Source organism: Hippopotamus amphibius, chromosome 15 (assembly GCF_030028045.1).
Source record: "Hippopotamus amphibius kiboko isolate mHipAmp2 chromosome 15, mHipAmp2.hap2, whole genome shotgun sequence".
Lineage (NCBI taxonomy): Eukaryota > Metazoa > Chordata > Mammalia > Artiodactyla > Hippopotamidae > Hippopotamus > Hippopotamus amphibius.
Genome location: NC_080200.1, coordinates 7,803,436 through 7,816,877, shown reverse-complemented (window position 1 = coordinate 7,816,877; position 13,442 = coordinate 7,803,436). Strand labels below are relative to the sequence as shown.

Here is a 13,442-nt window from a genome sequence, read left to right as displayed (position 1 = left end):
TCTTAACCGCTGCGCCACCAGGGAAGTCCCAGTTAACTGATTTTTGACAAAAGCAGCAAAGCAGCTCGATAGGGAAGCAAACAGTCTGGAACAACTGCATATATCTACTGAAAACAATGAACTTCAAACCACATACGGAAATTAACTCAAAATGTATCACAGACAGAAGTATAAATGCTAAAAGCATCAGTTTTGCTTAAACTGGGATCTTACTGTACAGCCATAAACCACTGGTCTATAGGATTATTCCCCAAAGACATCTTGCCCTTAAAAAAGGACTTTTTTTTTTTGGCTTCGTTGCATGTATTGTGGGATCTTAGTTCCCCCACCAGGGATTGAACTGCAGAGAAAATGCCAAGTTCTAACCACTGAACTGCCAGGGAATTCCCCCCAAACAGGACTTTTGATCCTTCCTTTTCAGTGTCCATGTCCCCAGTGTCCCAGCTGAAGAGAAAGCTGGAGTTCACACAGGGCCCTCCTTCTTCGCCTCTCAGGTCCGCTTCCATATTTATCCGTTCTACCTCCAATTTCATCTACCTCTAGATGTGAAGACACCCTCTCCACCCTGGGCCACTGCAATGGCCTGAAGGGGCTCCCCACTTCCTCTCCTTGCTCCTTGCCCCGCCAGCCCAGTCTCCACCCTGCAGCCACAGCAGCATGGGATTCTCCTGATTAGAGTCCTTCAACTGCCTCTCGCTGTGCTCCAGAAAAAGCTCGAGATACTTACCACTGCCCTGCTCCGCCTGTCGGCTGCTGACCTCCCTCTCGCAGCCACAGGAGATGTTCTCTGTTCCCATGCTCTTTTTCCTCTTCAGGGTCTTGGCACATCCTGTTTCCTCCATCTAGTGCCCTCCTCCTTCGGGTCTTTGCGTACAGAGAGGTCCAGCTGACTCCTCAATCCCAGGAAGGCCTCATGTTATGACCCTGGCCATTTCTTCCATTGCACTTAGATTCTCCCACCATGTATTAGTGCGATCAGCGTGGCAGAAAGTCAACTGAACTCAAAGACTGTCTGCTCCAAGGGTGGGAACCCTGCCTACTTGGTTGCATCACCGCAGGCCCATAACCAGCTCAGTGTTTAGCATGTTGAGGGCGCTTAAGACATCTTACTTGAATGAATGAGAGAGACCAAAGTACAGACCCCACTTGCCCATCTCCTGTCCACTACCCAACATCACAAGATAAGGTTCTGAGAACTCCCAGGTGGTCTGCTTTCACAGATTCCTCTATAACCAACCTGTGGAGGTGAGTGTTATTATTGTTTCCATTTTACAGGCGAAGAAAGGGAAGTGTGGATGAGTCCAGTAAACTTGCCTGGCATACCCCTGCTACTAACAATGGAGTCAGGTTTTCAATTCAGGGCTTTTTGGCTTCAGCCCAAGATCTCACCGGCTGCTGTAAGAGACTCACCTTGGGCTTGGAAAGGCCCAAAGAGCTGATGATACACACTCCATAGAATCTCTATTATTCTTTCAATTAAAAAAAAATTTTTTTTAAGTATCCAGTATGTGGCAGACAGTGGCACCACAGTAGATGATGGGTATTCACTAGGGATGAAAATTGACAACATCACGCCATTTAACCTGAGAGGAGGGAGACAGACAATAAAGGGGGGACCCAGAAATGTGAAAAAAAGGAAAAGGAGACAGTGATAAAAAGGAGGCAAGGCTAGCGGAGGTGATGAGTCAGCTGAGACCTGAAAAATGAGAAAGAGCAGGCCTGAGAGAAGCAGAGGTAGGGACAGTCTGAGGCTGAGGGGCTTGACCTTGGGGAGCATTTGTCCAGTTGTGGGGCTAAAGGGAACGTGTAGAGACTCAGAGATCCTTTCAAAACAGAGAGACGAAGCCGCCTACAGGCTCTGGGCCTTCACAATCCGATCAGGGCTCTCTCCCTCACCGCTTTTGTTTCTTGGCTCAAGTGTCTTCGCAGCGAGGCCTTCCCTAGCTGCCCCACCGAAAACTTCCACGACCCCTCATGTCTCCATTTCGACATGGTGTAATTTTACTTAGTTCTCTTGCCTCGCGCCTGCCTTTCCCACTAGACAGTGAGCGCCACAGCGGCCGAGATTTTTGTTCGGTTCCGCAGCACCTGAGCGTGGGACAGGCCAGTAGATCTCTTCTAAACTAATTAATAGCTCTAGGTAGGTTTTGCAGAAAAGGTAGCCACGGTCGGTGCCCTCCAGGTTCTGCCGAAAGGGCACCGCCATCCTCCGACCAGGGATGAAAGCGGTTCCTAGGTCCGCCCTTGACCCAGGGGCCGGCTCGGCTCACCCCCGGCCCAGCCTGCCCACCTCCTGCCTTCACGCACGACCTTAGGGCCTCACTACCGAGTCTCAGGGCCCCTCTGCCATCCCTTCCCCGCAGATCTCACCCCCACCCTATCCCAACCCCCAACCTCCCCACCAACACCTTCACCTCCACCACCGCCGCAGTGCCGCCCGCTCTGCGCATGCTCGGCGGCGTGGAGACGCGCGGCGTGCGGAGGACGAAGACCAGCCCCCCGCGCAGGCGCAGGCCCCGTCCCGCACAGAGTGGGGAGGCGCATCGGGCGCGCTAGCTCTCTCTGGCCCCACCCACCTCCCCCACACGCCTCCGGGCGGACGCGCACGCGCGCTAGGAGCGGAAGGGCGGGCGGGCGGGCACGCGCACGAGGCCAGGCCGGCGGCGGAAGCGGGAGAGGCTGTTCGTGGTGGGGGGGAGGGGAGGTGACGAGTGCGCGCGCAGCGGGGGCGCGGGCAGCGTGGGGGGGCGGCTGAAGCGGGCGGGCGCGCGCGCGAGGCTTACCCTCGCTCGGCGGCGGCGGCGGCTTCTTTGTTTCTTGAGGAGAGGCGAGACGCCCATTCTGCCCCCGGCCCCGCGCGGAGGGGTGGGGGCGGCGCCGGGAAGGCGACGGCGCCGGCGACTCACGGTAAGGAACGCGGGTCGTGGGGGAAGCACGGCGCGGGGCTTGAGAGGACGGTTTGAATGGAGCCGGGGCGCCGAGGGGGGAGGGGGCCGCCGGCACCCGGAGCGGGGCCGGGGTACGGCGGCGCCCGAGGGTCAAGAAGCCTGGCCGGCACCGCGCGCGCGGGGAAGGCCACAGTGCAGCGAGGCCGCGGCGGCTACAGTGTCCGCGGGCCGGTGGGGTGGGGGCCCGGGCCGCGTGGAGGCCGCGCGCCCCCCGCGCGCGCTCTCGCCGGGGTCGCCGGACAAAGCTCGGCGCGCCGTCGGCGGGCCAGGGGCCCGGCCCCCATCGAGGTGTCCGCCGGGGCTGCAACAATAGCCAAGCGTCCCGGCTTTTCTGGCTACGTTGTAACGGGTCCGACTCGAATGTTGGCTTTTGGCGAGGCTGCGATCGGAGCTCAGTAGGAACAACCCCAGGTGTGTCCAGCGTCGCCTGGACACGAACATTAGCAGCCCCCTTGGGTTAGCTGACCTAAGATTTTGTTTTTAAAAAAATCACGTCATTTTAGATTTTCGAGGAAAGGTAAATAAGTCGCCAAGTTCCTCGCAAGTAGTGACTTCAGAATGTTTGCCCTGAAGTGGGGGGTCGGCGGCAAGTGGGGGAAGGAGCGGGGAAACTGCTGTTAAAAGCATTGTTTTAGTTTTGCATCCTTTTCCCTTCTTCCCAATTGATTTTCCAGATTAAGGCTTTTATTTAAAACGTGGATCTTTCAGGAGAGGCTGTTTTGTGCCGGTCTTGAAGACACTAGTCCTGATTCCCCCCCCACACCCAGTGAATCCTTGGGGGAAGTAGGGAATAAGCGTGAGAGCCACTTCCTAGGAATTTGAAAGTTTTCACTTTTAATTGAGAGACGGAATTCGAGTTTGATTCCTGCCGTTGCTGGTCACTTAGCTGTGTGACGTGAGGCAAATAGCTTAATCTCTCTGAACCTTTTAGTGTTGTCATATGTGAAATGGAAATAATGCCACAAATGGAGTTGGTGAAAGCCTGTAAAACGGTTTCTGGCTGGAGGGAAGCACTATTGTTGTTGTTCAGTCCAATCCCTTCCTTTATGGTTCAATAAATATTTGTTGAGCCCCTACTGGGGCTGGAGTTTGGATGCCCTGAGGTGCCTCGCCAGTTTTGTAGGGGAACAGGTGGTACATGATAGGCCAACTCCCCTTGGCCTGTCATGTGTGAGGAACACAGTGGATGGATGCGCAGGGAAGTGAGTGGTGGGAGCCAGCAATCAGGGAGGCTGCATGAAAGAGGGGGCCTTCACCCAGGATCAGGGAGGATGTCCAGGTTGTATTTGACCACTGGGGACCGGTCACTGTTCCCCTGTGCTACACTCCTGCATCACCTTGATCCTTTCTTGTGTAGCAGTTACCTCAGTTTGTAATTACACATTTATTCTTCTCCAAGAGCCATCAGAGCCCTTGGCTCTGTCTGCCTAATCTCCTGCACATAGTAGGCCCTTAGTGAACATTTGTGGATGAATGAGGAGAGAACTCGAGAGGATTGAGTGACCATGTGTGTGAAGTGCTTGGCCCAGGACTGAGGGTGAGTTGTAGGCAATAAATGTTAGTGGCTGTTGCTGTTTTTGTTGCTTTTTTTTAAACTTTCTAAGCCATTGTTTCCCAAACCTCATTCCCCCCACAATGAGGGTGTGAGGTGGTGGTTCATGTGAGGTGGTGGTGTGGAGTGTTAGTTCTGGAATTAGACCTCCTGGATTCACAGCCAGCTCTAAATCCTAGTTTGACCTCAAGCAAGACACTTACCAGTAGGTCCCCCCACTTGTGAAACAGGTATGACAGCAGTGCCACCGCAAAGAATTGTTGTGCAGATGGAAAGGATAGTGTGGGAAGTGCAGAGCCTGGCGTGTAATGAGCCCTCAATTTACTGAAGTTAATATTGCTTGTATATGTATGTATTTGTAGATTAACTGATTAAGAAACTGAAAACATAAGTTAGAGTCATTCTGTATCCCAGAAACTGTAGGTCTGATGTGCTGGTTATATATATATTTTTCTAATTTTCTTTAAAATCAGTGCATACACAATTATGAAAATAATCAATGTTCCTCCACATGCCACTTAAAATCACTTTGTGTCCAACCCTTCAAGAGATGTTGATGTTGCTGGTTTTTGAGCCAGAGCGGGTGGTGGGGTGACCTCATCAGAGCTTCGGTGTAGGACAGTGCAGTGGTCTCCAAACTTTCTGTCAGTGAAAAGCACTCCAACATAAACACGTTTATTTCTATACCTTTGCTACTCCTTGTGGATCCTCAAAACATTGGGAGGTACCCCTAGAGCAGCTTCAGGTCCTAGCTGTTTAGCAGATGTGGGAGAGTGGGAGGGACTAGATGTGTTGGCGTGAATATCCTGTGAGAAAGTTCTGCCAGTGAAGACTGAGGTCCAGGGATGTTTCACCAGGAGCTCTCGCGTCAAATGTCTGACTCCTGGCCTGCCCTCTTTCCCTCTTGGTGCCTCAAAAAAATGGGGGCCTCAGTGCTTGGCACCTTGTAAGTCATCAGACATGACGGTCGATTTGACCTGGGCCGTCAGGGCTGCCATGGCACAGAGGGCATTCATATGCACCGTAGACAGAGCACCATGTGAATGGCGCCCCCTGGAGTTGTGTGGGAAGTAGCCCGTGCATTCCCCATTCATATAGCGAACAAGCGGGTATGGAGTACCTGCCACGAGCCAGGCACTACTGCGGGCTGGGAGTTCAGCCAGGAACAGGCAGAAGAGGACCCTGTTCTCATTCACTCTTGTCGGTCTCCTTTGCAAAGGGGGACAGTAATAGTATCCAACTTGTAGGATTGTTGCAAGGACTAAACAGCAACAAAATGACAGATAACAATGTTAAGTGCTTAGGGCAATACCTGACACACAAGACTAAACAATTTGTAGCCATTGTCATTTATTAAGATGTCTACAACATGCTAATGGGTTGAGATACAGAATAGTTTTTTGCCCCATTGTAATATTCTGTATGTTTTCAAAGTGGTAGCAAAGGAATCAGCTCCTTCATTTTGTCCTTAATTCGAAAATTGTGTGCTTTACAACTTCACCATACAGCATTGGAAAGAGGGAAGTGTGTTTGGTGGCATGGGTTTTGAAAAATATGAAGTGTTTGTTTTCCATTTCACATATCTCCTCATAACTTGTCACGTTGATTGGAACACTGAAGAGAGAAAGTTTTTGTTTTTTAAGTAGAATCAAAAGAATGTGCAAAACCTGCTATAAAGTGGAAGTCACAGCGGCAGGAATATTGGGGGGAGATGTCTGAGGGTGAATGTATCAGAATTGAGTTGAGGCCAGGTGAGCTACCGTTGCTGTCGCCTTCCACATGTCACCCCTAAGCAGTGTGAAGCTCAATGATATGATGGGTGATGGCCTGGAGTTTTCTGTTAGCTGCATGCAGATTTTTCAGGATATGGATTTGATGGGCATGAGAAATTCAGCCTGCACTCACCTTCCTGTGTGTGAAAGAGCCTTGAGGGAGGCACCAGGTGTAGCCCGGTTTCTTGAGAGATGGGATTTCACAGGGCAGAGGGAAGGGACCGTTTGCATCCACTTCCCTCCAGTTCCCTCAGGGCAGGGGCTTTCTTGAGAAAACGGGTAGCAGGCCCCTTTCTAGAAACCCAGGCTGGTTTCCAGAGCTTTGTTTTGGGATTCTGTTACTTTGCTAAAGAGCCATGTCTTCATTTTTGTGTGTGGACCCTGTAACTGGGAACAGTCTGAGTTTCGCTCAGTGTGACGTTTACCAGCCACGAGAGTGTGATGAAGAGGATGGACTTTGCCAGCAAGAACCTACTGTATAGCACAGAGCACTGTATTCAGTATTTTGTTATAACCTATAAGGGAAAAGAATCTGAAAAAATATGTACGCATATTACTGTGCTGTACACCTGAAACTAACATGACGTTGTAAATCAACTATACTTCAGTAAAACTTAAAAAAAAAAAAAAAAGAGGCTGGGCCTTAAAATGGCTCCTTGGGGTGGTTTAAGTTCTCCTTTCACTGGCAGGTCGCGCCCCAGTGGTTCCGGAAGCAGGTGGCCGCATGGCAGTTGCTGCCTCACCTGTTACAGTGAGAGACTTGAGGGGGCAGGGTTTGATGTGTACCACCCCCGAATTGCCCCGAGAATCCCAGTAAACTGGCACGGAGGGTGTCTCCTTGTCCTGATGGCAACGCTGAAGCACAGGGGGCCCCTCGATGTGCCCTGGGAGCTGCTTCTGGCCCTGATGGGAGCGCCGAGTGCACATCTGACCAACAGCCTGGACTGCTGGTGCGCTGAGCACCCTTACCCGCCTCCTCAGAACACCCCCTGGAGGCTCCTGCCTTTGGGGTGCTCTCTTTGCTGCACTTCGTGCTCTTCCAGACTCTCCTCCTCCTATATCTTCTTTTTTTTTGGCACACGGGCTTAGTTGCTCTGTGGCATGTGGGATCTTCCTGGAGCTGGGATCGAACCCGTGACCTCTGCATTGGCAGGCGGATTCTTAACCACTGCGCCACCTAGGAAGCCCCTTCTATATCTTCTGATCCTCAGCCTGAATCAGTTACCAGGCATTACAGTCGGGCAGACTTGAGGCAGGCAGGACTCTATTGCTACATGATTTGGGGCAAACAACTTAACCTCTCTGAGCATAACCCCCTGTTTCTCCCACAGTCCCCAGTTGGCACCTCTGGCTGCCAGTAGTGAACCAGGGGGATGCGAGGTGGGGCTGAAATCCAGCCTGGCTGGGCTTTGCTAAGCCTGGTTTCAGGGCTGATCGCCCCCAAGGAAGGGACACCTTTTATATTTCAAATGGTATGTGCTAGCTGAGGCCCTGCTGGTCACGTTGGTCATCTTTGTCTCCTCTCATTTTCTCAACATCCATTCTATCTGCCTGTACAGAAAAATCTTCTAAAACCATCATCAGACCGTGTCACTGCCTTGCCTAGTACATTCCAGTGGTTTCCTTTTGCACCTAGAGTTGACTCCTGCTTCCTCACCAGTGCCCTCAAGGCCTGTGATCTGCCCTCTCCACCCATCTCTGACCTCAGCTGCTGCCACACCCTTCTCGCTTGCTCTGCTCCTTCAGGGTCCCACTCCAGGGCCTTTGCACTTGCTGGTCCCTCTGCCTGTTGTAACCACTGGCTCCCATTTCACTTCAGGTCTCTGCTCAGATGTGTCCCCATCACTGAGACCTTCCCTGGCCACCATGATTGGAAGCGCATCTCTTAGCAGCTTGACTGTTAACCCTGCTACATTATTCATAGCACTTCCACCCACTGTGACATTGTGTTCTATTTGTGTGCTTGTTTCTTTCACTCAGTGTCCCCCCATCAGGCAGGGACTGTGTTCTCTGCTGCATGGTCAGTGCCTGGAACCCCATTCAGAGTTTGTTCTCCCTAAGTACTTGGGGGTGGCTGGAGGGCCTGTCACTTAGCAGTTGTAGGTGCCATGCCTCCCCGCCTCTTCTTGGCCACCCTTGCACTGTGTGTGTCCCTATCATGGGGGACTTCTCTCCCGCCCTCTCCACGCATCACGAATCACACTCAGTGTTGAGTACAGAGCAGGCCCCACAGCGGACCCAGTGGTGTATCATGACATCCATTCCATGGGGCCTGGTCAGCCTTAACAGAGAAGAGGAGAGTCTGCCCAGGCTTCCCAGGGGTGGGGGGGCAGGACAGAACTGTACAGCTGGTCATGGTTGCTTGATGCATGTTTCTGCTGGGTCATATTGGACTCTGGGTCATGGTAAAAAGAGTTTGAAAAACAGCTGTGTAGATAGGCTAGTGTTTGTTTTCTCGATGTGTAGACACTTTATCTCCCTGCTGGGTTAGAGCTTGAACTGCCCGAGGGCAGAGGACTGGCCTGGTTGTCTTCCTGTCTCTGGCCGTGTTATAGTTGGGGAGGTGCTCTTCAGTGGTTTTCAAATGAATGAAAACCTTAAAGGGGGGGGGATTCCGATGAATAAAAGAATAAAATGATGTATAATTCCCAGGGCTAAAAACAATACTTGGTAACAATTTGGCATGTCTACCTCTTTAGGTAGAACTGAGAAGACTTAATTTATCATCGCAACATAGTTTTTTAGTTTCCGAAATGTATTCCCTTTTAAATGTAGAACGAGGGTCTGCTGCTTAATTATATTGCAAGGAAAATGCCACAGAACAGCCAGCCTTGGGGAAGCGGGATCTCGGGAACCGCAGGTACCCTGACCTAGTGCATCCCACACCGTCAGGTCAGGTGTGGAGGGTTTTCTTAGTCGTGGAGTGTCAGGGGGCGGGATCTCATTTCTTGGTTTAAATGTGACAAATGGGGCTGGCTTTGCTGAAGCCATCCCACCTGGCCGCCTTGAACCGTCTGAGCGCTGGGTCATGACTTGACCACAGTGTAGCTGCTGCTGAAATCTGTCTTCAGACAAATTTCTCCACGCCCGGAAAACAAAATAGCAGCTATCCTGGGGCCAAACTTAAATATAAAGCTGGTTTTAAGGCAAGATGGAAAAAAAAAAAAAAAGCCAACCTGTAATCTCAGCAGGCAGATTTCAGAGGGTCCCAGTCACCTGTTAGCAGCCTGTCCTGCCTCAGTGGCCGGCCACCGCGGCCCTTTTTTATTTGAAAGAGAATCGCTAAGGGTGGTGCGAAAGAAGAAACTAGACCTTTGCTCCTCAAGCAGTCTGGTTCCGCATTTGAATGTCGACATGGTGATTTTGGTGAAGTTGAAAGTAGGTGGAAAATAACACAGTCCCCAAATCCTTTCATCTTCCTCCTTTATTGCCACAAAGGCACTTCTTGGGGCATCTTTTCTGGGTATTTACTTCCCAGGTATTTTTTCTGATCCAGGGTTTTGGGTTTTTTTTTCCCTTAAAAAGTGTTTTTAAAAAAAATCTGTTTACAGAAGTAATAGATGGTTAAAACCAACACACAAAGAAAAAACTCCAGAAATCTGTGATGTGGAAAGTGTAAGTTCCCCAACACACGCCTCCAGAGAGAGCTGCTGGCAGTTTGGTGCATGTTTTCTTTGGGCTGGCTTCTGTGCTCAAATTAACATGCAGAAATTGTTATTCTTATCAAAGTGGGGCTCAGGCCAAGCACCCCTAACTTTGATGATACCTCCTTCCCCTGCTTCATTTTGGACCATCCTCCCATGTTCATGTGTACGGTGCGACCTGATTCATTTTTATAAATTTATTTTATTTATTTACTTTATTGGCTGTGTTGGGTCTTTCTTGCTGTGCGCGGGCTTTCTTTTAGTTGTGGTGAATGGGGGCTACTCTTTGTTGTGGTGCGTGGGCTCCTCATTGCCGTGGCTTGTCTTGTTGCAGAGCATGGGCTCTAGGCACATGGGCTTCAATAGTTGCAGCACATGGGCTCAATAGTTGTGGCTCATGGGCTCTAAAGCGCAGGTGGCCCACAGGCTTAGTTGCTCCCCGGCATGTGGGATCTTCCTGGAGCAGGGCTCGAACCCGTGTCCCCTGCATTGGCAGGCGGATTCTTAACCACTGTGCCACGTAGGAAGCCCATGACCTCATTCATTTTTAACGGTGCTTTGACTTCTGGAGCATGGATTGCGGGCAGTTCTGGTTGTTCAGCAGTTGGGGGTTTCTCAGAGAAGTTGAGGCGAAATGGCTGAGTCCCTTCCAGACCCTTTGGCTCCAGGAACCTGGGAGTCTGTTTTCATCTCACAGCCTCCTGAACTGTCTCAGCGTTTTGGTCCTGGCCCTGGAGTACTTTTACTTTCTGTCACATTTATTCAGGCCGCCTGCCCAGAATCCCAGATTCCAGTCCCTCCTCATGGAGACCCCCAGTACACCTGCCCTTGGGCTACACACATCTCTGTTAGGCACTGCGGGTCGGTAGCACTAATGGCTGGTTTCACCAGCAGCATGGTAGCACTTGCTGCCCATATGTGCCTGGCCTGTGTTAGCTTGTTGGACACAGCCAGTGACCCCTGAGGGAGGGACTGGTCACAGCTCCAGCCTGCAAGAGGAAACGGGCTCAGGGAGTCCAGCATTGTGCCACTGGCAGGTGGCAGAGTCTATGCTCAGAGTCCGAGCTCTACTCTGGCCTTGGCCTTGTGACCCCAGCTCCTACACTGACCCACTGAGTGGCCTGTAAGCCTCAGGGACCCCTCTGTCTGGTAGTCCTTCTTCATAGGGTGGTGGTACCGGCTCAGTGAGGAAATAAATTCCTGTCCCTCCTTTCCCTCCCCTCTCTGACTGGATCTTCCCTCCTTCAATCTCTTTGTGACTAAGGTGTTCTCAGTAATTGAGATCACTAGGAGGTGGGAACAAGTCACAGTCCCCCTGGATTCTAAAATATTCCTTCCTTTCTCTGTCTCCATGACTGTGAGGTAGCGAAGGAAAACCTGTTTCCTCTTTTCACAACATTTCTGACACCAAGCGTGTGAGTTTTCCACACCAAGCGGTTCTCTTAAGTTTCTGTGGACACAAATGGGGTGTCCTACAGTTCAATTCAATTCTGACACTAACTACCCAGAGTTAGGGCAGACCTCACGGGTTCGGGGCTCAGTCCCACAAGACTGCCCCCACTTCAGATGCCAGTCAGAAGTAGTGGGTCCCCAGATCATCCATACTTCTGTCCAACTTGGTTACAAACGTGGATTCCCATGACCACCTCATCAGGTTTGATAATTTGCTGTAATAACTCACAAAACTCAAAGAGACAGTTACTTATGTTTATAAGTTTATAAAGGATGCAGATGAACAGTCAGAGAAGAGATGCTGAGGGTGAGGTCTGGAAAGGTCCGGGGTGCAGAAGTGTCTGTCCCCATGAAGTTGGGGTACACCACCCTCTTGGCACGTGAATGTGTTCACCAGCCCAGAAGTTCTGTGAACCCCATAGTTCAGGGGGTTTTTGGTGCTTCATCATGTAGCCATGATCGATTAACTGAATCTCCAGCTCCTCTCCCGTCCCTGGAGGATGGGGTGGGGTGGGGCAGAAGGCTCTAAGCTTCTAATCACGGTTTGGTCTTTCTGACGACCAGCTCCCATCCTGAAGCCATCCAGGAGCACTGCTAGAGTAGCCTCATTAGAACAAAAGACGCTCACTCCTGTGGCTGAGAAAATTCTAAGGGATTTTGGAGCTCTGTGTAAGATGCTCTTAGTCACTTAGGAAATTACACAGGTTTTAGGAACTCTGTCAGGAACTGAAGGCAGAGACCAAATATATTATTTCTCATTGTCACAGGTAGACAGAGATTTCTTAAACAGCACCCCAAAACCATTAACCATAAAAGAACAGACTTGATATGCTGGACATCATTAAAATTAGGAACTTCCTTTTCATCACTGGGAGACAGTAATTACAGCCATGTATCCCCAATAAAATGTTAGTGAAAACTTAGAGCCTGTATAGAAGTGGATCTCTCGGTGGCCAGTAAGCGCATGGAAAGGCGCAACACTGTTAGTCACAAGGGCAACAAATTAAAACCATAATGAGATACAAGTATCCACTCCCCAGAACAGTTACACGTTAAAGAGACTGACAGTGCTGAGTGTTGATTTAGAGGAACTGGAACACGCATCCAGCTGCTGCAGGGAGGGCGGTGTATGCCATTGTGCTAATTTGGAAAACTGGCAGTATCTGCCAAGCTAAAGTTACAGCTCCCTTATGACCAGCAGTTCCCCTCCTGGACACACAAGGAAAATGAGTGCCCACATCTACCAAGTGACATTGTTCACAGCAGCTTTGTGTGTGCTGGCCAAACCTGGGGGCACAGTGTCTGGGAGCAGGAGAACAATTGACAGCTATCCCAACAGCATGGGTGCCCGTCCCAGACCTGCTGATGCGATGAGCAGAAGTAAACTGCATGGCCCTCTTTTTCTTTTCTTTTTTTTTTCTTCTTTCCTTCCTTTCTTCCTTTCTTTCCCGTGCTGCACGGCGTGGAGGATCTTAGTTCCCCAACCAGAGATCAGACCCGCTCCCCCTGCAGTGGAGGCACAGAGTCCTAACCACTGGACCACCAGGGAAGTCCCTGACCCTCTTTTCAGATTGAGTTCAGTAACAGATGAAATAACCTATAATGAGAGAGTCAGAACAGGAGTTCTGCTGGGAGGGTGGTCCTGGCTGGGAAGGGGCCGAGGGCTCTTTCTGGAATGTTGGAAGTGCTGTGTCTGATCTAGGATTCATGCAGCTGTACATCTAGGATCAGGGCACTTTAGGTATGCCAGAACTCAAGATGCCCTCCTCAGTACTACACCGAGGACCTGAGAGCTGCTCCCTGCTTCCATTTTTCTGTTCTCCCCACTGCTGCGCTGTAGGTGTGCCCGCCTGTCCACGCCTGTGTCCACAGGCAGCACCAGCCCCAGGTGGGGCTTTTGATGGAACCCTGCCTGCTCTGCTGCTCCGGACAGCTTTGCATGGTGTCTGCACTTTTTAGATCTCCTTTAGTCATTGCCAAGTGTGTCTGAGCTTTGAAGTCCAGAAACCAGTTTGCTGATGGTGGCTCTAGCAGTTACCTCTTTCTTTGCAACCTGACCCTTCAGAGATGGCAG

The 13,442-nt window shown here is 50.9% G+C and overlaps 1 protein-coding gene across 1 annotated transcript in view; it reads left to right on the top strand.

The window, feature by feature from the left end:
* The first annotated feature begins 2,697 nt into the window (after positions 1–2,697).
* The window catches only part of SMARCA4 (SWI/SNF related, matrix associated, actin dependent regulator of chromatin, subfamily a, member 4), an 87,074-nt gene continuing 76,329 nt past the window's right edge, over positions 2,698–13,442 (top strand). Inside the window, 1 exon segment of the mRNA XM_057708188.1 lies at positions 2,698–2,907. The gene's annotated coding sequence lies outside the window, so the exon portion shown is untranslated.